The sequence below is a fragment of the Borostomias antarcticus genome (genome assembly GCF_949987555.1).
Source record: "Borostomias antarcticus genome assembly, chromosome: 1".
In the NCBI taxonomy this organism is placed as follows: Eukaryota; Metazoa; Chordata; class Actinopteri; order Stomiiformes; family Stomiidae; genus Borostomias; species Borostomias antarcticus.
In genome coordinates this window covers 32,998,991-33,020,423 of record NC_140234.1, presented here as the reverse complement: position 1 = coordinate 33,020,423, position 21,433 = coordinate 32,998,991, and the positions used below count along the sequence as shown (strand labels likewise).

General features: G+C 44.2%; 1 protein-coding gene across 2 annotated transcripts in view; it reads right to left on the bottom strand.

The window, feature by feature from the left end:
- Positions 1-21,433, bottom strand: part of fndc3a (fibronectin type III domain containing 3A) — an 84,826-nt gene that overhangs the window by 30,679 nt on the left and 32,714 nt on the right. The window lies entirely within an intron of this gene.

Below are 21,433 nucleotides of genomic sequence, written 5' to 3'. Positions count from 1 at the left end.
CGCCCCCGCGGGAGGGAACTTAGACAAGTAAGTACCGCTCTGTTCTACAGCCATCCCATTTTAAACTGCTTTCAGAAACTACTTTGGGTGGGGAAGGGGGGGAGGGGGGACTCACAAAGAAAGAGCCATTACAATCCTGGCTAATACAGTCCTGGCAGTGCACACCTTCTGAAACTGCTGAGAAGCAGCCGAGTTCACTGGCGAGCAGCTGTGTGTGTGTGTGTGTGTGTGTGTGTGTTTGAGGCTCAGCACAGCGGATAAGTCCCACTCAGAGAAGTGAAAGCTCAGCAGACGGCCGGCTGGGGAGAGCAGAGGAGCGCCAGCTAGGCCGTGCTGCCAGGCGGCGCCCCTCTCTAATCCCTCCGCTCGCAAAAACGGGAGATAAACACCGGAGCTGAAGTCCAAACGCGCGCATGGGGCCACGTACAGTAGGAAGCAAGACACACAGATACTGACCTGCCGAATGTCCTGCCCAAACAGAGTTTCCCTTCATTTTCTTGTGAGTGTAGACATAGACTAGTAGACCTATGCTGTTCTCCTGCAGTAAAGGCCTGAGGGCCCATGCAAACAGTCACACACACACACACACACACACAGGTCGTTGTGCTAGGCCACCCCCCGCTCTCCCCTCAGTGGTCACTTCCCAGGGCTCCGCCTCCCAGGAAGTCTTGGTAGCAGGTGATTGTGGGAAGTACACCTCATCACAGGGTATCAGAGGTGCAGGAGTCGTCGACTACTGGCCCCTACAGATCAACACTGGCGCTACAAGATACCCTCTGCACAACACTACACCCATAGACAGATAGATACATAAATAAAATAAATAGATAGAAAATAGATATAGAAAATGAAGACTTGCGGTTATTGTGTGTTTGATAGCCTCTCTAGCCCCTCTTAATGTTTATGTTTCATAGCAACGCTGTGAAGTGAATATGCTGTTGTGGAAATAATAAAGCTTTGCTTGAGGGAAAAAAAACACATTTGGTATTATTTGGAAATGTTGGTATTTTGATTACAATTATTCGGCTAATTGATCGTTAACATTTGCCAATGATCGATTCAGGAAAGTGCCTACAATTTGCAACCCTAGTCAAAAGCCAGGTGAGGTGGTGGGTGGGCAAAGGGGGAGCAGGGGAGGGAGAGAGGCCATGAAGAGGCAGCAGCATCCCTTCTGTCCACATTCAGCTGACCTGCACAGGACAATTTAGCTGTAATTGGGCGGTTCACCTGTAGGAAGCCAGAGCAGCCAGGCACATGTGAACGATGAACATGAACGATGGCTGCCCACTGCTCCTGGCAGCCCCTGGAGGACAGCTCAAATGGGAGAAATGCAGGAGACAATTTCCACCGGCGACCCCTGAAAGTTGCATGATTCAAGAATCTTTTATTTTATTTTATTCGTCACATGTAATGTACAGTGTACACAGTCACAGTGAAATGTTGCTGCCGGCTCCGCTCGAGCCCGAAGTGGCTCTTTGACCCCGCGGCCATGTCCACGATGGCGTGAGCACCTGGGGCCTCATTTATAAACATTGCGTAGAATCCACGTAACTAAGTTAGCTTAGCTAAGTGATTACTAAAATATACGCACAAAAAATCTCCGATTTATAAAACGCTGCGTATCACAACCCGTGTTCACTCAGGCACGCCTACGCCAGCTGCCCTTTATAAATCACAATCAACACTTAACTTGGCGCACGTGAACGCGCGTTCTGATCACACCCCAATTAACGCCCACAATTGCCTATAAATGGTCAGTGATACGCCTATACATATGCAACGACAAAGGAGCCGAGTGCAAAAGGCAGAAAGAGAAAGATACATTTTACCGATGCGAAGTGGAGGTATTGGTCAACGAGGTAAAGACGCCGCAAAAGGATCTTTTCGGAACGATGATTTCACATGTGCACGACTGATAAGAGAACCTGTTAGGCCTGAGTGGTCCCATTTAGATTATAATGAATTATCTATCATGCAGGCTATATTGGCATTCGTTTAGTGCGGTAGGCCTTATTAGGTGGCTGCTTATATCCAAACTGCTAATCATTATAAGCCTATAGTGTTGTTGCATGGGTAATGGGGTTTGGATCTATATTGCACGTAATCTAATGCTTCACAGGGTGGCCCATGAATAAAATGCCTAACTTATCAACGTATAAACGGGTCAATTTACAATGACATCCATAACAATGCAAACATGTAGGCCTATAGTGACTACTTGAGGCAAGTATCCCCAATTTAACTGTACGACAGATCTGAGGGTTCTTTGCAGCAGCCAATTTGTGTATTTTCCGGGATATCGTGCATTTCACATACTTTCTCAAAACATTCTGTAGGCATATAGAAGCTGCGTGTTCTAATGGATGTTGCGGGATAGCCAAGCACATATTAGAACATCTGTGCCAAGTCCCGGCATATCCAAGGCCCCGTGCGTCATGGCCTACTATAATCCAGCTATATCAGTGTCTGTATCGAGGTCTTGTAAATATATGGGGTCCATGGATGAGTTTCATGTGATTCTATAAAGCGTAATTATAGCTACACACATGACGATTCGGCAAATTAATAATCAAACTTGCTCCCTTGTGTTCTTACAACTTGGAGACGCATCACCTCCATGCGCTGTTTTGCGCACAGCTAATTCTACCAAAGCGGCATATGTGAGCATTGGGATGACATGCGTTTTTAGGCCCACATTCCTCGTATGCCTGCTACATGACAATCATAAGACAATATGAGGATATATGATGATGTACAATATAGCCTAATGTAGCCTACAGTTGCCTCAAGTAGGACATTTCCATTCACCGCTCAACATCATTGTAATTGCGGCTTGCCTCAGTGGTCATTCGGGTTTACATAAAAGCCTAATCAAATATAGGCTACAAATACATAAATACATTAACGAATGAATAGGTGGATAATTAAACATACGAATAATTAACTAAATGAATGATTAACTGAATAAATATAGGCTACTTCAACGCCGAATGCAACATTTGTTTGGTGCGGTATAGGCCTTATAGTTGTAGGCTATCGACATACGGAATCATTACTATGATAAGCTTATAGGCTCGTGTCGTGTTGTGTTATCAACGTAATGTGGCTTTTATTCATAGGCTACTGCCCGTGATGCTTCTCGGGATATACTATAAATCAATAGGCCTACAACATAACATTATATTATGACACAAATGGGTCAATTCACAGACACATCCCAAGCAATGCCAACATTATTTCGTGATTAGGCTACGGTGGCGATTGATTCCGTTTAAACTGTGTGACACATTGGAGGGTTTCTTGCAGCGACCGATGTATTTATTATTCAATATGTCATGTGTTTCGCAGACTTTCCCGAGTTTCATCCCTCTGCCATCGGAGTCGCGTTTTCCCCTTTCTCCAGAAACGTGCTTATCGTAGTTAAAGGAGGGTCGAAGTGTGCGTAGAGTTACGCACACTTTCCGCCAACCTATCGCTCAGCTCGTTTTTTATAAATACCGAAAGTTGCGTAGAAAGTTGCTCAGCATGGGTTACGCACGCTTTTGTACTTACGCAACGTTTATAAATGAGGCCCCTGGTCCTTTGTTCTCCGCTGTTGTTGTTTGAACTCCTGAACTCCTCTCCGCCGGTAAGGAGCCTGAAGGAGACCTCTGGAGATCAGTGAACCGATTTATATCCAATGGCTAGGAGTGTCTGGGTGTTCACACAACTGCTTAAGTAAAAATATCCAGTAATAAGACGCAAATAGCGAACAAATAGCACAATCTACTCCGAGCCGGCAAGGCAGCTGCAGAATAGGTCCGCGCTATTTTGATCCGATGTGTGTGTGCAATGTTATGCACTCAAGGTTGTAAATTGTTCCCCATGGTATCGAAAATGTTATCGAATATCAATATTTTTTAAGGTATTGTATCGAAGTTAGAAATTCCAGTGTCGTGACAACAGTACATGTACAGGTGTGGGACAACAAACTGTCTTAGTTCCCCCCAAGCAGGCTCATGTGCATGGTGTCCGGCCAGTGAGGGGATGCATTGAACAGTCTGATGGCAGCTGGTACAGTAGCAAGGACCTACGGAATCAGTCTGCCACTGAAGGTGCTCCTCCTAATCTATGTGTCTGGAACCGTACAAGGCACAAAACAACACTGCTTCATGCCTTCCCTCTGAACCAAGCACCCAGTCAAAATGGAGCAGCTCAAAATCCCAGGGAACACGTAGATCCATGAATACCAGGCTCAGTCAGAACACGGAGGGACAATTCTCTCTCTCTCATGAGCTCTGTGCAGGTTTGGCTCCCAGGAGGGTAGAGAACATCTGGGTCACAGTAACCAGAAACGGTGCTGGGTCAGCCTGACCGCACACAGTCCTCTGGGGGAAATAAAACCAACCAGCCCTCACCTAAATACACCTTTCACTCCAGGCTCTGAAGAGAAATATGTAGGTTCTTCAAAATGTCTGTTACAACGCTGAAGAAAGCCCCAGGGCTGAAACTGTGGTCTGTTGTCCGGTCTACCCACCCATGCCATATAAATGTATTGAATGATTCTGAATTGGACATTCCTGTGAGTGCAGGTATCTGCCACTGTTCAGAAACTTTTTCAGACCATGCACCCAGTAAGAGTTTTTGAAGTCTTGCGAGTCACGCTCGCACACTCTCTGATCTTCAAAATGTATTAGTCTACCTGTAACAATATGATCTATCCAGTTCGACACGGGGTATGAGGCTCCCCTCTGTGACAAGGTAGAGGGAGGAGAATGGGAGAGCTTTGAAGCCCATCTCATGGGGGCTGCCCAGTAGAATTGATAGGCAGTGAGTCATTTCCCCACCCTCAAAAGAGAGGCTGTATACGGATCAGTCGGAAGCAGGGGAGGTCGCAGGGACCTCTACCTGACCCCACAATGCTAATCACGCCCGACCGCATTGGCTCTCTCCGCGGCGGTTACAATAACACTGTGTGGGAGGACCAATCGCTCCCTGCCATTATCGGTTGACTTCGTTTGCTTTCAGGCAAACAAAGAGGACGTCACGGCCGCCCCCAGCAGCTCACCTGCCTACCGGCTGACTGAAGGCGGTGGCCGCGGACACCGGGACAGCAACAGGCGTCCTGATGGATCGCATGGAGATCCCATAAGCTGCAGTTTGCTGCTCAAACGCTTTGTGCCCAACATGGATGGAGAGAGGGTGTGGGGGAGAGAGAGGGAGGAGAGACAGAGGAGAGAAAGGAGGAGAGAGAGGGCAAGGGAGAGAGAGAGAGAGAGAGAGAGAGCGATAGTGAGATGGGGGTGTGGAGTGGAGAGAATAGGGGAAAAAAAAACAAAAAAACACCCACTCTTTTACATCAGACTGACGCACGAGTGCTGACAGGGATCAGACACAAAAGGCCACATCCCTCCTCCTCCTCCTCCTCAGCCAGCTGGAGCAGTGCGCCGCTGACGTGGCAGAGCCTGCCTTCCACGGGGATGAGGAAGCAGCCACCAGAAAAACATCAGGGCCCAAGTTACACAAACGCTGCGCCAAGAATAACCACAAACAAGCCGCCCTCCTGGGACTGTAAACAGTGGCCAAGCAACACTTTGGGAACGCAGTCGTCTCCAGTCAACATCATCTGCCTAGTGAGGGGAGAGGCCTTCCCTCCTGGCCTGGGGAGGAAGGGGGACGAGGGGGGGGGTTAACCGTCAACCTGCACTGTGTGAGGGGCTCAGGGCCAGGGGACACCATCAGAAGGGACTAACACACACACACACACACTGATAATAATATAATCAAATAAAATGGTATTTGTACAGCACCTTTCATAGAAATAAATGCAGCTCAAGGTGCTAGTAGGGCTGTTCCAAAAAATCGATACATCTGAGCATCTCAATATTTTTTCCTGCGACACGGTATCGATTTTCCATCCCTCGTGTTCTTCTTTTTTTTGGGGGGGGGGGGGGCGGGGTATTTAAACCTTGACACACTGAAATGTGTCCAGGTTTAAATAAAAGCTGACGTGTATTTTTTGCGTTAATTTATTTTTGGTTTCGTTTTCTGTTCCGTTTTCAGTTCGGCCTTTTGTCTGTTTGTCTACTTTCCAATGGAATGATGGCACTTGTTAATGGATGGATAGGTTCACTATTTTGGACTTCATGGCCCATCAGGCATGCAAACTAGTTAGGGGTGAAAAGGGTGAGAAGGATGCGTGAGCAGAGAAAAACACAGACCTGCTAGGGTGGTTGGGGGAATGCAGGGATTTAAAAAAAAAAAAAAAAAGCTACTAAATGACAATTTTTAAAATATATATAAATCAATTTTCATGTATTTTAGACTGAACAAAATAAAGTTCAAAGTATAAATTTAGTTTGTGGCGCCTGAGGCTCAAGTGGTAGAGCAGATCGTCCAATGACCGTAAGGTCGGCTGTTTGAATCCCGACTCTTCCTGTCCACATGTTGACGTGTCCTTGTGCAAGTACCACGAATTGCTCCCAATGAGCAGGCTAGCACCTTGCATGGCAGCTACTGGCATTGGTGCGTGAATGTCTGAGTGAATGGGTGAATGAGAGGCCACCATAAAGCTCTTTGGATATGAAGCACTATATAAGTGCAGTCCATTTACCATATTAAGTGCAATGTAGGCTACCTATAATATGCTCACATTCACCAAAGAAATTAACAAAATGGCAGCCCCACCACAACTATTTCATGGGCTGAATTAGCTACTAGTCCATGTAGTGAATTAGCTACTACTCCTACCTGACAAAGTGGTACTGTAAGAAAAAAACTAACATACAGAGACGAGTCACATCTCTAAGCGAATCCATTCCATTTTCATTGAAATGCAGCAAGCAGTTGAGCAATCGGCGGAGAGTGGCAGACCAAATACATGGAATTTGAGATAAGAAAAAGGCGGGCAGAGATAAAACGTATATTTTGATATGAATGAATATGACGACCAACTACATTTAGGGGAATGTCCCTGGGCTGGCAGGGTAGACTACTTTGAAGTTTCAGTTAATCTTCTCTATGAAGGTTTGTGGCTGGCACGCACCTCCATGCAGCACTGTGGCAAAATCTTGTTTCGTTACAAACTGGGCTCGCACTGTACTGTGACTAGCCAGTTGATTGGTTCAATTTCGCTTGTTGCCTTTTTACTGACTGTCAATGCACGCGCATCCACAGTATCAGATTTCTAAGCTCCATTGGCCCAATCCCAATGTCCACACTCACAGATTTATTGTCTTTCTATGCAAGCCACTTTGATAGGAAAGTTGCTTCAGTTTCTATAAAGCCTCCATTAGGAAAAGACTGTAAAGTGGGAAGGTGCAAAGTGGACCTGACAGAGAGCACGGCCCCAACCTCAGGCATGGGCACTATTACTACTGCCTCACTAGAGGGCTTTAACACACATCCATCCATCCATCCATCCAGGGGGCTTTAACACATCTATCTATCAATCTATCTACTGTATCTATCCATCTATCTAGTGCGCCCATGAGGCCAGAAGTCCAGGAGTAATCTTTGACTTTGACCTGAATTTTTCCAATCATTTTAGCAGCACTACTAAATCAGGAGTATTGCCAAGATTTGGTCTTTACTTTCATTCAGTGATGCACAAATCCTTACTTATGTCGCCAGCCACCAATCCTTAGGTTTTGTAGCCAGCCTCCTAGATTATTGTAATTCATTATTTGCGGGTCTCCCTCAGAAATCCATCAATCACCTTCAACTTGAACAAAATACTGCAGCTAGAGTTCTACCAAAACAGAAATATAACCACATTTCCCCTATTCTTGTCTCAATGCACCAAATTACCTGTGGTGTTCAGAATTGATTAAGTTTTCATTGTTTGTTTTTAAATCATCGAGTGGTCTTGCGCCATCTTATATGACTGACCTTCTCTTACACCCCTGCTCGTACTCTCAGATCTGCAGAGCAGCTGTTGCTCACAGTACCCAAGGGCAGGCTTGTGACAGAAGGTAGTAGTGCTTTTTAGGGCTGGGTATCGATTCGAGTTTCAAGAATTGATTCGATTCCGATTCACAAGGTTCATAATCTATTATCACGATTCAATTCGATTCGATTCGATTCAATATCGATTTGGTTAGTGTTACTAAAAACTTTTTTTTTTGCTGTAACCTTAATTACATGACTGCCAAGTTATGCAACAAACCAACAGGCCTACTACGGCTGGGTATCAATACGGATTTCCAAAAATGAATGAATGAATCATTGAATTAATTAATTAACTATTCATTCCTTCATTCATTCATTAAATAAAAGATCGATTTTGGGATTCATGAATCGATTCTGAATCATTTTTAACCCAGCCTTAGTGCTTTTGCCCTAAGGACTCCTCAACTGTGGAATAACCTTCCGCTGGGAATTAGACAAGCTTCTGTACGTCAGTGTCCTCTTTTAAAACTCATTTTTAGGAATTGGCTTTTATTAGTTTTGTCCTTGTCTTTTACCCACATTTTTATTTGTGATTGCATTGTAATTTTCTGATTTTTGAAATTGCACTGTGTATTTCTCAGTTTCTATGTCTGTGAAGCACTTTGTAAACCTGTTTTTGAAAAGTACTATACAAACAAAGAGTATTATTATCATCTATAGATATATTATCTATAGGCTCTAGGGACATCTATTATCTAGAGTAGAGATCAACCAATAATCGGCTCGGCAATATTTACGGACAATATTAATGTTTTGGCGTCATATTGGCTATCGGCTTCATAAAGCTGATATTGCGTCACTGCCAAAGAGCCATATAACGTTGGTGAGCGCTACCAAGTGCGTGTGCACATTGCAAAGGAGTGCGGAGGAGTCATCTACTACAACTCGGAGACTGGCATATCTTCCAACAGTAAGTCACACAATCACTGAAAAATTATAGTTTTATCAAGTTAAATTGATTTTCATCATAGGCAGCAGCCAATAGCTAGCCTGATGAAGTAACGTGAAATGTGTCGCTCAAGTAAACAGATCCTCCTCAAACATCCTGATATCCAAGTGTGTGGCATGTAACAACTCTCCCATGATACATTCAGCTGTGTTGAAAAGTAAAACAAACAAACAAATAAATAAATCATATGGACTAGGGAATCATAGGGAATTCTGTAGTCTGCTTCCACTGGAGAAATAGCCTACATTGTTGTGGTTTGCTGTAGTTTCTTTTTTATTTTATTTTAAGTGTCTGCAGTAGGCTAAATACTAAATTAAACTGGCAGGAAACGTGTATTGAAACTTTCTGACATGACTGGAGTTGTACAACTTCACTTGATTCATTGGATATTAACCTATTTGTTTTTGTCTTTAAACATTTTTTTTTTTTTTGAATATCTTCAAGAGTCAGAAGTGAGGTGTGGGCCCATTTCACTCAGCAAGCACCAGGCCTGGCAGTGTGCAAGGAATGCCAGGAAAAAATAAGCATGGGGTCTGAAACAGGTAAAACTAAAAAATACTTCAAACATGTGGACGCACCTGAGAATCGATCACTCTGCTGTGTTTGTGGAGGCTGAAAAAAGGAAGGCTGCAAATAAGCCTCCAACTCATTTGCAACTCAAACTACCAGAGGTATAATGCCTTGCTTGGAGTCAGGTCAGCAGTGGTCAGTGTCAGGGCCACCCTGGTAGAACAGTTAGAGCAGTACCTGTGAGAGCCAGTGATCGACCGTAAGAGTGATCCGCTTGAGTGGTGGAAGCTTAACGAGGAACAGTTGCCCCTGCTCGCCCCTCTTGGGAGGAGATATCCCTGTCCCCTACCTTCTTCTGTTCCCAGTGAACGTGTATTTAGTGAAGTGGGGCAATATATGAAAAAAGAAGAAACCGGCTCAGTGGTGAGCAGAATGAGAAGCTATGCTTCTTACACCACAACCTACTGTAGTTATTTTAAATAAGGAGTATTAGTGTTGGCTTTTGGTGCTTTTTCCTTGATGAAGTTTCATGTGTGTTAGTCTGCATTGTGTTTTAAAGTTCAATAAAGGCGCAGCATCACTCGGCTTATACCACATTTGTCTGGTCTTCTTGCAATAAAGATCTATCTATTGAATTCAATGGGCTTCCAATCATCATCAGTATCTATCTATTCAATTCAATGGGCTTACGATCATCATCAGTACCTATCTATTCAATTCAATGGGCTTTCAATCATCGTCAGTATCTATCTATTCAATTGAATGGGCTTTAGATTGTAGAATTGATCACTACAAAGTAGTTCCACCTCCATGGCAGTGTGCTCTCCCGCTCCTGTGCAGTGCTACGGTCAACCTAAAAGATCCAGGGTTGCTATGCCCTGGTCCATCATCCATTGTTGTGATTGTTGTAGCTACTGTGAAGTTGTGTTGTGTTCTTTGTCAAAGTGATTGTATAACTGCTATAAATAATATAAGTTTATAAATAAATAAAGAATAAAAAAATAAGAGTGGGGGGAAAAACATTCAAATAGTAACATTTACAAATGTATCTCAGGTATCTGTTCCGTTTGTATATACAGCGGGTAGCCCTCGGGAGTAGTCATCTTACTAGGATGTCAAAGCACTGGTGCAGAGCTCAGCAGTACCGCTCGCAGCCTCAAGATTGAGTAGTACAGTAATACTACTCACTGACCCATAGCCTACTGTAGCCTTTTCTGGATGGCATGGCGCAGCAGCCAAAGTTAAAACGAAAACAAGGGAGATTCCTCCTTTGAATATTATGCTTTTTACTTCAATCATCAGGTAGCCTAAGATGTGTCCTGAAATTGTTTGATCATTTTGTTCATTAAATGTAAGTGTAAATATCCTAAATTATTATCCAAACATTCTATGAAGGCCATGATACACGGCACAACATTAGATGAGTAAACTTCTTCTCAAACTCATCCTTGTTCTCCGTCTGGATGTAATTTAATTATTACGAACTTATCTATCTATCTCTCTACCTGACATTGGGCCAAATCACTAGGAACGAGTTAAGTATGTATTCAATAACGCCATTGATAAGAAGCACACCTTCAATGCAGGAGGTCCCTGGACGTACTTTTCCTGTCACAACTGCCGACAAATCTTGCTGCTGTGTTTGCACATTAATGAAGTCTCCGATGCAAATTCAGGCGAGGACACGTACGTCACGCCCGGGGTGGTCAGCTGAGGTTAATCAGTCACGCATGACGCCAGCACCAGCTGACTGTTGCTGCCATAACATTGGTCAGCTCACTAGAGCGCATGTATTTAAGCTGTCAAAACATGTCATTGTTCGCGCTTGCCATTAATGCTGGTTGTGCATTGCATGCTCGCCCCACCTCCTCCCCTGCTCCTCCTGCGTATGTCGATGTCATCTGTTGTCGTCGTTGCTCTCTGTCCGGGGTAGTCTGTCAGGTATTCCACTAGCGTCGGCTAGTGGATGCCAGAGTAGCCGCTAGCTGGTCTCTGTGGCTTTCCGTGGCGAACGTGGGCCGCTACGTCTCCGAATGGCCACCCAGCGGTCCCTCCGGGCGCCATGGACGCAGAGACACTAGGCTGTATCTCCCGCGGAACCCACGAAGCGTCGGCCCGTGGGGACCAGGGACTGTAATGTACAGCAGCATTCCACTAGCGTTGGCTAGTGGATGCCAGAGTAGCCGCTAGCTGGTCTCTGTGGCTTTCCGTGGCGAACGTGGGCCGCTACGTCTCCGAATGGCCATCCAGCGGTCCCTCCGGGCGCCATGGACGCAGAGACACTAGGCTGCATCTCCCGCGGAACCCACGAAGCGTCTGCCCGTGGGGACCAGGGACTATAATGTACAGCAGTCCTCCTGTGGCACTCTTTGACGGTCTTAGTGGGCTGAGTTACCTCCGAGCGTCTTCCCGATCGCGGCCCACTCTGATCGTCATTGAGGCAAGGGGCTAGATGCCGTTCCCCCTTCCTGGCTCTCTGGGCCAAGGGCTTGGCCCAGAGGGGGGGGGAACACCTAGATTGCCTCCCCCTGCTAACGCGCTTTCCACGCCGGTGGAAGGCAGGGGGCCCCCCCGGACAGAGCACACCGCCAAAATTCATATGCTATGTATTATGCCGCTTGTATAATAAATGTTCAAATTTGACAAAAGTGATCTCGACTGAACTGTATTTCACCAGGCAGAGTAGACATTTTTTGTCAATAGTCATGTTTTCATGACTGTGGGAAGTATGTGTCTGATGTACAGTCTGTTTTCTCTAGGGAGCCAGGTCCGTCTTGGCGGTCTCTCTCGATGGCAAGGCTGAGCTCGCTAAGTCTGTACATAGTCAAGGACTTCCTTAGTTTTGTGTCAGGCACAATGCTCTGGTATTCTGCCACTGTGTATTCTATGTTTAGGGCCAAATGGCATTCCAATCTGCTCTGAGATAGAGAGAGAGGGAGAGGGAGATATGCAATTCGGAATACAGCCTACTTCCATTTTGGCATAGTATGCCAGAAAAAGGATGTAGTATGTCTCAATACATAGTATGCCGCATGCAGTATGGTAATAATACCAGGATGTCCTACTGCATCTGGTCGAATTTTGCAGTATGCAAGCGAGCAGACTTCTCTGGCTATTCTGACCCACAACCCTGTCGCAGCTGAAATTACGTCAAATGTGCGAGTACACGTTATAATGAATCCCAGCTGTGGATGAATGTCGCTTTATGGACTATGACGGATGTGGTCAAATTTCAAGGCGCAATGTTATGACAAGGTAGTATGTCCCAAATGGGTGTGTACTGTATGCAAAGTGCATACTTTCTAGGGGCAGCTGTAGTATGTACTGGTAGTAAAAAGTATGAAAAAAAGCAGCCATAGTAGCCAGTCCAAGTAGGCAGTGGAGAGGTTAGGGTTAGCCAGTGGAGAGGGGAGCCTGTTGGATTATTAATTAGAGTTAATAACGTGTTCCCACAAATACAGAGCAGCAGGGAGGATGGGCAAGGCCAGATGACTAATTGTCTGAGGTTAATAATTAGAGCCCAGCTGAGGGATGGAATCAGCCCTGCTGATAAATAGAAAGGTACTAACTAATTAAATACCTTCGCTCATTCAATAGGAAGAGTGTCTGTCATCTTGGGTGTTTTTTTTTTTTGTTCATGGCACAATTTCCTCCTGCTGTTAGGGAATCAGCTCTGCCATCGGTTAAGTGGGTAGTAATTTGCTATAAGGCTAACATTCCATTAGCAGATTACAGAGGCAGGGATGAACAGAGCGTCTGCTGGTGTTGGCTGGCTGCTCAATGACATGTTGTGTTGGAGCCAGCTAGCAGGCCGGGGAATAGCTTTATCCTACCTGTTCAGATCAGAAGAAGGGAGCCCGAGGAGAGGAAGACATTACATAAACTAGAAAAACCGCGTAGCGGCTAAATGCCTCTGCCCAACAATGCAAGTTGCAATTAACCTAACTAACCCTAACTAACTGCTAACCTTACCCAACCCTAACGCTAATGCTAACTCTAATGCTAACACTAATGCTAGCTAAAGCTAGCATTAGTATTAGAATTAGCATTAGCTAGCTAGCATTAGCATTATTGTTAGCATTAGAGTTATAGCTAGCTAGCGTTAGCGGTTAAAAGGGCAAATATGTACAAATTCTGTCAAGCTGTTCTTGAGATATCATGTTCAGCAGGCCAAAAACACCTTTTGTGAGGTCAGTGACCCTTGACCTTTAACCCAACAATGTAATCAGTTAATCCTTGAGTCCAACTGGACATTTTACCCAAATATGAACAAATTCCATTAAGCCTTTCTTGAGATTTGTATTTGTATTTATTTATTTATTTGTGAAGGGACAATGCACATAAATCCATAGTACAATACTAAATATGAGCCAGATTTAGCCCAAATGGCTAGTTCCCATGTGCTGTCCCTGGTATTGTGATATTGTGTTCATCAGGCCAAAAACACATTTTGTGAGGTCACAGTGACCTTGAACTTTGACCCCCACGATCTAAGCAGTTCATCCTTGACTGCCAGTGAACATTTGTACCAAAGGGGAAGAAATTCCATAAATGCGTTTACAAGATATTGCATTAACAAACATCGTACGGACGGACGGACAACCCGAAACCATAATGAAAATTAAAACAAATTGGTCTATTTTAACAAATGTTGGGTTTTGAAGCCTTGGCGCTACCAATAAATAACTTATTTAGACGTGTTCTGTCCGAGTGAAATTATTTTTCCGAGGTAGTCTTCTTCTGTGGTGGCGGCGGTGCTTTGAAGCTTCAACCCAGCATTGTGTTAATAAATGTGTTCATATCAAAGTCAACATCAATGGCATATCCAGCAGAGAGCTGCAACTCGCATGTTTTCTTAAGACAGTTCGATGTAATGAAACATCCATACAGAACAATAAATAAATGTTCAATTTCTCTACACGGAAATTAATAAATAAATAATAATAAATATATAAATAAATAATAGATCGCAGAAAAACGAAAAATGCCACTGTATGTTCCAAATATGTAGCCTGCTTGAACGAGAAAGACTTGGTAATAAAGTCTGGCTATTCAATACAGCCGCTCAAAAATCAATGTGCTCGTGCATCAAAAGTTCTAACATGCAAAATACATCTACTGTACGTGACTACTAGTCATCAGCACTTGGACTGAATGTGTGCAGACATATGTAGCCTACCCTACCAAACGAATAATGGAATACTGAGGCCTGGAGGGAACCTGAATTTTGCTGTCTGTGCGCGTACATTGAAATCGAATCCTGTCGGCGCCACTGCTGAGCCCAACCCCCTGAACGGCACTATATGGAGTGAAAACGGCCACTTGTTTATATCCGATATGCTGCACCACTGCCCCATCTAGTGGCCGAAAAAAAAATTGAACTGAGCACCTTTAAAGCAAGCAATAATAATAAAGAATCAATGATTGAAGGACCTATAACCCCCTAAACATAAATAGGACCGTCTGTTGATTTCTGGACTTAACTCAGTAGCTACACTCAGCACAACAGGACCTTGTATTTATACTTGTTAGAATACTGTACATCACTACTGTACATTCTGTAAATATAATAATATACATGTCTATACTGTCTCTAGATCCATATATAGCCTATATTCATTTATTTCTCAACTGTTCAATTTCATCTGCTCTGCACATTTCTATTTTGCATTTGGTTTATATCATAATTAGTTGTACTTTTTTTTAATTTTTTAAACCTTGCTTATTGTGCTCATTTTAGGAGCTAGCGGAAAAACATTTCACTGTTCATTGTACTATGATGTTTGGCATGCGACAAGTAAATCTTTGTACTTTGAATTCTATCCTTCATTTGATTTGTTCTGTATATTTTAGTTGTGCTTAGCTAGCTAACAGTTAGCTATGAAGGTACGCTCCATCAATGCTGCAGTAAATGGCAGGGTAAAAGCCCCAATGATGGCCTACAATGCATTTTAAGGCTATTTTAACCGTTTCATGGCAAAACTAACTATGATGTAGCTGTAATGTTGAATCTACCTTTTCTCAGTTGGTCGACTCTGCTCTGCTCGGGTATACGTTTACGTTAGACTCGGATGAAAACGCCCGCGCAGTATTGCAGGTGGAGCAAACCAAGTGTAGGCTACTACCGGGGGGTGGGGGGGGGGGGGGTCCAAGTGATATAGTGACCAAAAAAAAAAAGGTACATGCTGGTCAAAAAAAGTGTCCTCACACACTGAGTCACTCAATATTTCAGTACATAAAATGTATGTACTGAATTTGAGTAGATAAGTGCAGAAAACAATGGTAAAAGTGGGTGGGTCCAAAATTATTGGACCTAAAAAGTGAGTGGGACTTGTCCAACTCACTTATAATGGTTCCGACGCCCATGCCTCCACAGCAAACATCTATCCCTCAATTCCTGCCATCGTCCATTCCTCAAGATTAAGGACTACAATTTATTTCCAAAATCAGAAAATATTCCAAGTAATTTCATAAGCCCCAAATAGTATGTGCGTGTCGCAGCTAGTCCCCCCTGGCAGGGGTCAACTGTTTCACAAAACTGGAGAAGAGAAAAAAAAAAATCCCTCCTATCCTCCACCGTATCGATCCTCCTTCCTTCCTGGCACTAGTGCAGCAATGGAAGAATGAGTCACATGCTTGTCCATTCTGAAAGTAGCTCACTGCAGAAGTGTGTGTGTGTGTGTGTGTGTGTGTGTGTGTGTGCGTGTGTGTGTGTGTGTGTGCGCACGCAGGTGGGCGTGTGATTTCATTTGCCATTTGATTTGTGTGAGATGGTACAGTACCATCATAATCATTCATATTCGCTATGACATCATTCTGTGCAAGCCTCTTCAGGAAGCCACACGTGTCTTGTGCTGCATTCCATTTGTATCGGAAACATCGGGACTCCAGCAGAGTTAAACATTAAAATCATCACTGAACTTGTTCTTATGCCATTTTACTTGGGATAAAGAAAAATCAACCCAGCTGCTGACGTCGAAATCAAGATGGCTGTGTCCTTTGTAAACAAAGTGAAAGCTGTAACAACACTGTTTATTAGCACTTCTGTCTCATTTGTCTTATTAAATCAGTCATACACACAGTATTGTCCAACTTCTATCGGTGGATAATGTTACTACGGTGTTCTAATGTGCAAAATAGTGCATCATGCATTATCAACTGGTATTGCTAACAATGGCTACCTTGGCTAGTGGGTTTTCGTGTTTTTTTGCCTTTTGTTTCTGGAACGCATGAAACTAGGATATGACATCATCCCGGGTACCAAATCCGAAGCTCCGATACGAATGAAATACAGCATTATTCACCAGGACAGATGTGTGTGTGCGTGTACACACACACACGCACACACACCTCAGTGCCTTGGCTCAGTCAGAGGAAGCACATCTCTATGCAGATCCAATAAGCCTAGAGGAGAGAACCTCCCTGCGACTAGAGGGTGCTCTGCTCTCCAGCTCAGCCAATGAACAACGACTGAATCATCCATTGAGACGTGAGTTAGGGTGAGGAGCTGAAGGGGGGGATGAGGATGTGGGGGAGGGGGGGGGGCTGAAGGGGGGGGTGAGGATTTGGGGCAAGGGGGGAGGAGCTGAAGGTGGGGGGGGGTGTGGGGTGAGGAACTGAGGGGGATTGAGGAGCTGAAGGTGAGGGGGGGCAGCCAGTGCTTAAGGCCCAGAGCATGACTATAATAGCTGGCTGGGAAGGCATTTGCACTCCCATTTCTGGCACACAGAGCCCCCTCAGCCAGATAGCCGGCAGCAGGATTCTAAATGGGCATTCTAATGAGCTTCCCTGCTAAAGTCCCTTCATGAGATTGCCACTTCATATTAAGCAGCCTGTCCAGCAGGCATGCACCAACAGCAAGCAGCTGACCTTTCGCAAAAGTCCTGCATCTTTAGTTACTGTTGCTACGTCCGTCAAGCAAGAAGGTCCTGGGTTCGATTCCCGCATGGGGCTATCTCCCGGGCCTTTCTGTGTGTATGTTTCCCCGTGCTCACTCGGGTTCCCTCCACATAGAACCCAAATATGAAAAACATGCAGGAGAAAAGATCACTCTTCTGCCCTCACCAGGATTGGTCAAAGCACTTGGATTGGTGCCCGCCCCCTGCTCCTGGCAGGCCTTGGAGGAAGAACAGCACAGGATGGGTCAAAGGCAGGGAACGCATTTCACCAGGTGACCCTAGTGTGTGTGTGTGTCTGTGTGTGTGTGTGTGTGTGTGTGTGTGTGTGTGTGTGTGCGTGTGTGAAAAATAAAGACTTCTTCTTGATGGGGAGAAGTACCATACCAGTCAGTGTTAGCAATTCTTTTTGGAGTAATACATCCACGATATCTTCCAGATCGAGGTAAAAAGGATTGCAATATGCAGTGGAGGGATATATTCCAAATATTACAATCAACAACGAAGGGGACACAACAATAATAGAAGCAAAAGCATACAGGCCTCAATCAAAGAACGAGAAATCCGACAATCTCTACCTAAAATGAGACCACCACAGCATTGTGGACCAATCATGCTCTTGCGCTGCCAAGTAAGTTCTGTTAAGTATATGTTAGCCATATTGAAATATTTTTACCAGTCAACATCCTACCAACTTCAGCAGAAAGTTACCTATAACTGGCTGGCTCCACTGTGGCTATCGAGCGTCGCGTTTAATAGTAACCATCACTTAAATCCAGTTTTGGATGTTATCTCACATCTAACATACAGTAGCTAGCTAGCTAGCTAGAGAATGACATTAGCCCACTAATTAGCACTAACATTAGCTAGCTAGCTAAACTTACCTTGGAGCAGAAGTACAGTACGTATGTTTGTTAATCTTCTAGGTATTGAGATGGGAATGGGGCCTCCCGCACTGTTTTATCCACTGTTGCCATATTTCCTCATGGATTTTGGGCTTTGGAAAGGGGAAAAAAGACTACCCCTTCTAACTAAACACAAATGTTGGGGTATCTGGTGTCGGATTTGCAGGTTTTTGTACACTGTTTCACCCTCTGCCAGAAAGCACAAAAGCTTAATAACCCTTCTTCACTTAGTGACGGTTACTAAGGTAGGATTGGACAAGGACTGTTTGGGGGAGGGGTTTTCCGAAAGGGCAATTACGCACATCGAGCAGCAAAAAATATATGAATAAGAGGCCAACTTATGTTGTACTCGTCTGTTAGTAACATTAAATGAGTAGTCCCAGTCAGAGCCCTGACATCAGTAACATTATACAAGTGGAATTTGGAATAATAAGTTAACTAGCTAACGTTAGGCTCCAAGTATGAGACTCCAAGTAGTTCTCTGTAAAGCGCATTGTGTTGCCTCTGGGTATGAAATGCGCTATACAAATAAAGTTTTGATTGATTGATTGAAGTAAATGTTAACACCACATCCTAATTGTGCGTTCGCTGAATCAAAACAATTCAACCGTCAGACCAGGGCTGTGTCCGAATACCCATATTACACACTAAATACTAATAGTGTACTGTCTACTAACAGTACTACATACTATTTAGCACATACTATTGCATGAAAAGATATTCAATATGCGAGATAATTAGTGTGCAATTTTCTCCATAACATTCTCAGTTCTTCTTCCCATTTTCACTATTTAAACTTTTCAGTTCAGCTTTGCATGCTTATTTCTGCTTCTACTTTTTGTATTGATACCTTTAGTAATTTAACTTTTATTCTTAGTTTGCTACCATTGAAACAAACGGTGGAATGATCAGCTTAGAGTTTCTACACATGTAACATTTTCACACAATTCCACTGATTCCCACAATGTCATTATTTAAGCTCTGCGGCTCAGTTTTCAAGCTGTGACCATTTGTTTGAATGCCATGCAGCACATTGATACTAATGCACTCTAGCAGCAGTCATAATCAAGAGTAGATTAGGCACACCTGTGAAAATACAGTGCATCCAGAAAGTAGTCATAGCCCTTCACTTTCCACATTTTGTTGTACAGGGTTCCTACAGGTTTCTTCAAGTTAAATGCAAGTCTTTTTAACACCTTTTAAAGACCACTTATATCAAAATGTAATACCTATTTCGCAGCCTATTTCACAGCCCTACTGGCAAAGAAATATGAAATCCCAGAATTTATTCAAACAGACTATATAGTAGCAGTCCACAGAACTCTTGTGTCTCTCGGTGTGTGTAAAGGGTGAGGGGGTGTCACCTCATTGCAGCGTAGGCCTGGAGTGACTGTCAGGCCTGGTTTCTACAGCATCTATTACTGCTGCTTCTCTTACCAGTTAGGAGGAGCTGCTGCTGTTGTAGGAGCTGTTGTAACGTTAGTAGGCGCACTAGCAGCTTATGTTAACTGGCTAGTTGATGAAGCAGGTGAAAACACAGAGGTGATGGCAGGAGTTTGTTCCTTGCTTCTGACTTGGGTCATGTGTTTAGCTGATTTAGCATGCGATTCTAAAGCTTTGACTCCCATTGTTCCCAGTAGAATCGATTTCTTGCACACGGTGCAGGAGGCTTCAAAAATGTTCTCTTCCACTGGTTTCAACCAAGTAGCGAACAAACTTTTCTCCAGCCTCATTTATTTAACTTACACTTCCCCACACTAATTCCGAATGTGACATGAATAAACTAGCCAACTTTCTTTTCGCCTGGCGTCTTTCTTTTTGTTTCGGGGTCTTCGTTCTGGGCTTTTGACAAACTCTGAGGTGCTCTGTTGGCACGTGTTCCAACGAGTTCCAACTCAATGACGTGTTCTGAGAATTTTTCACCGGGGCTGCGTTGGGTTCGCTATTATTGGTTCTGCGTTGATTTATTTGGTCAAATCATCGAGGTTGACAGGTGAAACTCGTTACGAGAAATGCGATACGGAGAACAAGTTACCTACAGCACAACTTTTTAAGACCCATCAAATCAAAATTCAAGACTTTTTCCAAGTCTTTTTAAGGTATTATATCCAAATTCATAAATTCAAGACTTTTAAGACTTTTTAAGGCACCGCGGGAACCCTGTTACAACCTTATTCCAAAATGGATTAAACTCATTTTTTTCACAAGTCAAAAAAAATCGCATGTACTGTACATACGTATTCACTCCGTTTGCTATGACACTCAAAATTGAGCTCAGGTGCATCCTATTTCCACTCATCATCCTTGAGATGTTTCTACAATTTCATTCAAGTCCACCTGTGGTAAATTCAGTTGATTGGACATGATTTGGAAAGGCACACACCTGTCTATATAAGGTCCCACAGTTGACAGTGCATGTCAGAACAGAAACCAAGCCATGAAGTCAAAGGAATTGCTTGTAGACCTCCGAGAGAGGATTGCATCGAGGTACAGATCTGGAGAAGGGTACAAAACATTTCTGCAGCATTAAAGGTCCCGAAGAGCACAGTGGTCTCCATCATTCGTAAATGGAAGACGTTTGGAACCACCAGGACTCTTTCTAAAGCTGGCCGCCCAGCTAAACTGAGTAATTGGGGGAGAAGGGCTTTGGTCAGGAAGGTGACCAAGAACCCGATGGTCAATCTGACAGAGCTCCACCATTCCTCTGTGAAGATGGGAGAACCTTCCAGAAGGACAACCATCTCTGCAGCACTCCACCAAACAGGCCTTTATGGCAGAGTGGTCAGACGGAAGCCTCTCCTCAGTAAAAGGCACATGAAAGCCTGCTTGGAGTTTGCCATAAGGCACCTAAAGGACTCTCAGACCATGAGAAACACAATTCTCTGGTCTGCTGAAACCAAGATTGAACTCTTTGTCCTGAATGCCAAGCATCACGTCTGGAGGAAACCGGGCACCGCTCATCACCTGGCTAATACTATCGCTATAGCGAAGTATGGTGGTGGCAGCATCATCCTTTGGGGATGTTTTTCAGTGGCAGGAACTAGGACAGGTCAGGATAGAGGGAAAGATGAACAGAGCAAAGTCCAGAGATCCTTGATGAAAACCTGCTCCCGAGTGCTCAGGACATCTGACTAGGGCAAAGGTTCACCTTTCAACAGTACAACGACCCTAAGAACACAGCCAAGACAATGAAGGAGTGGCTTCGGGACAAGTCTGTGAATGTCCTTGAGAGGCCCAGCCAGTGC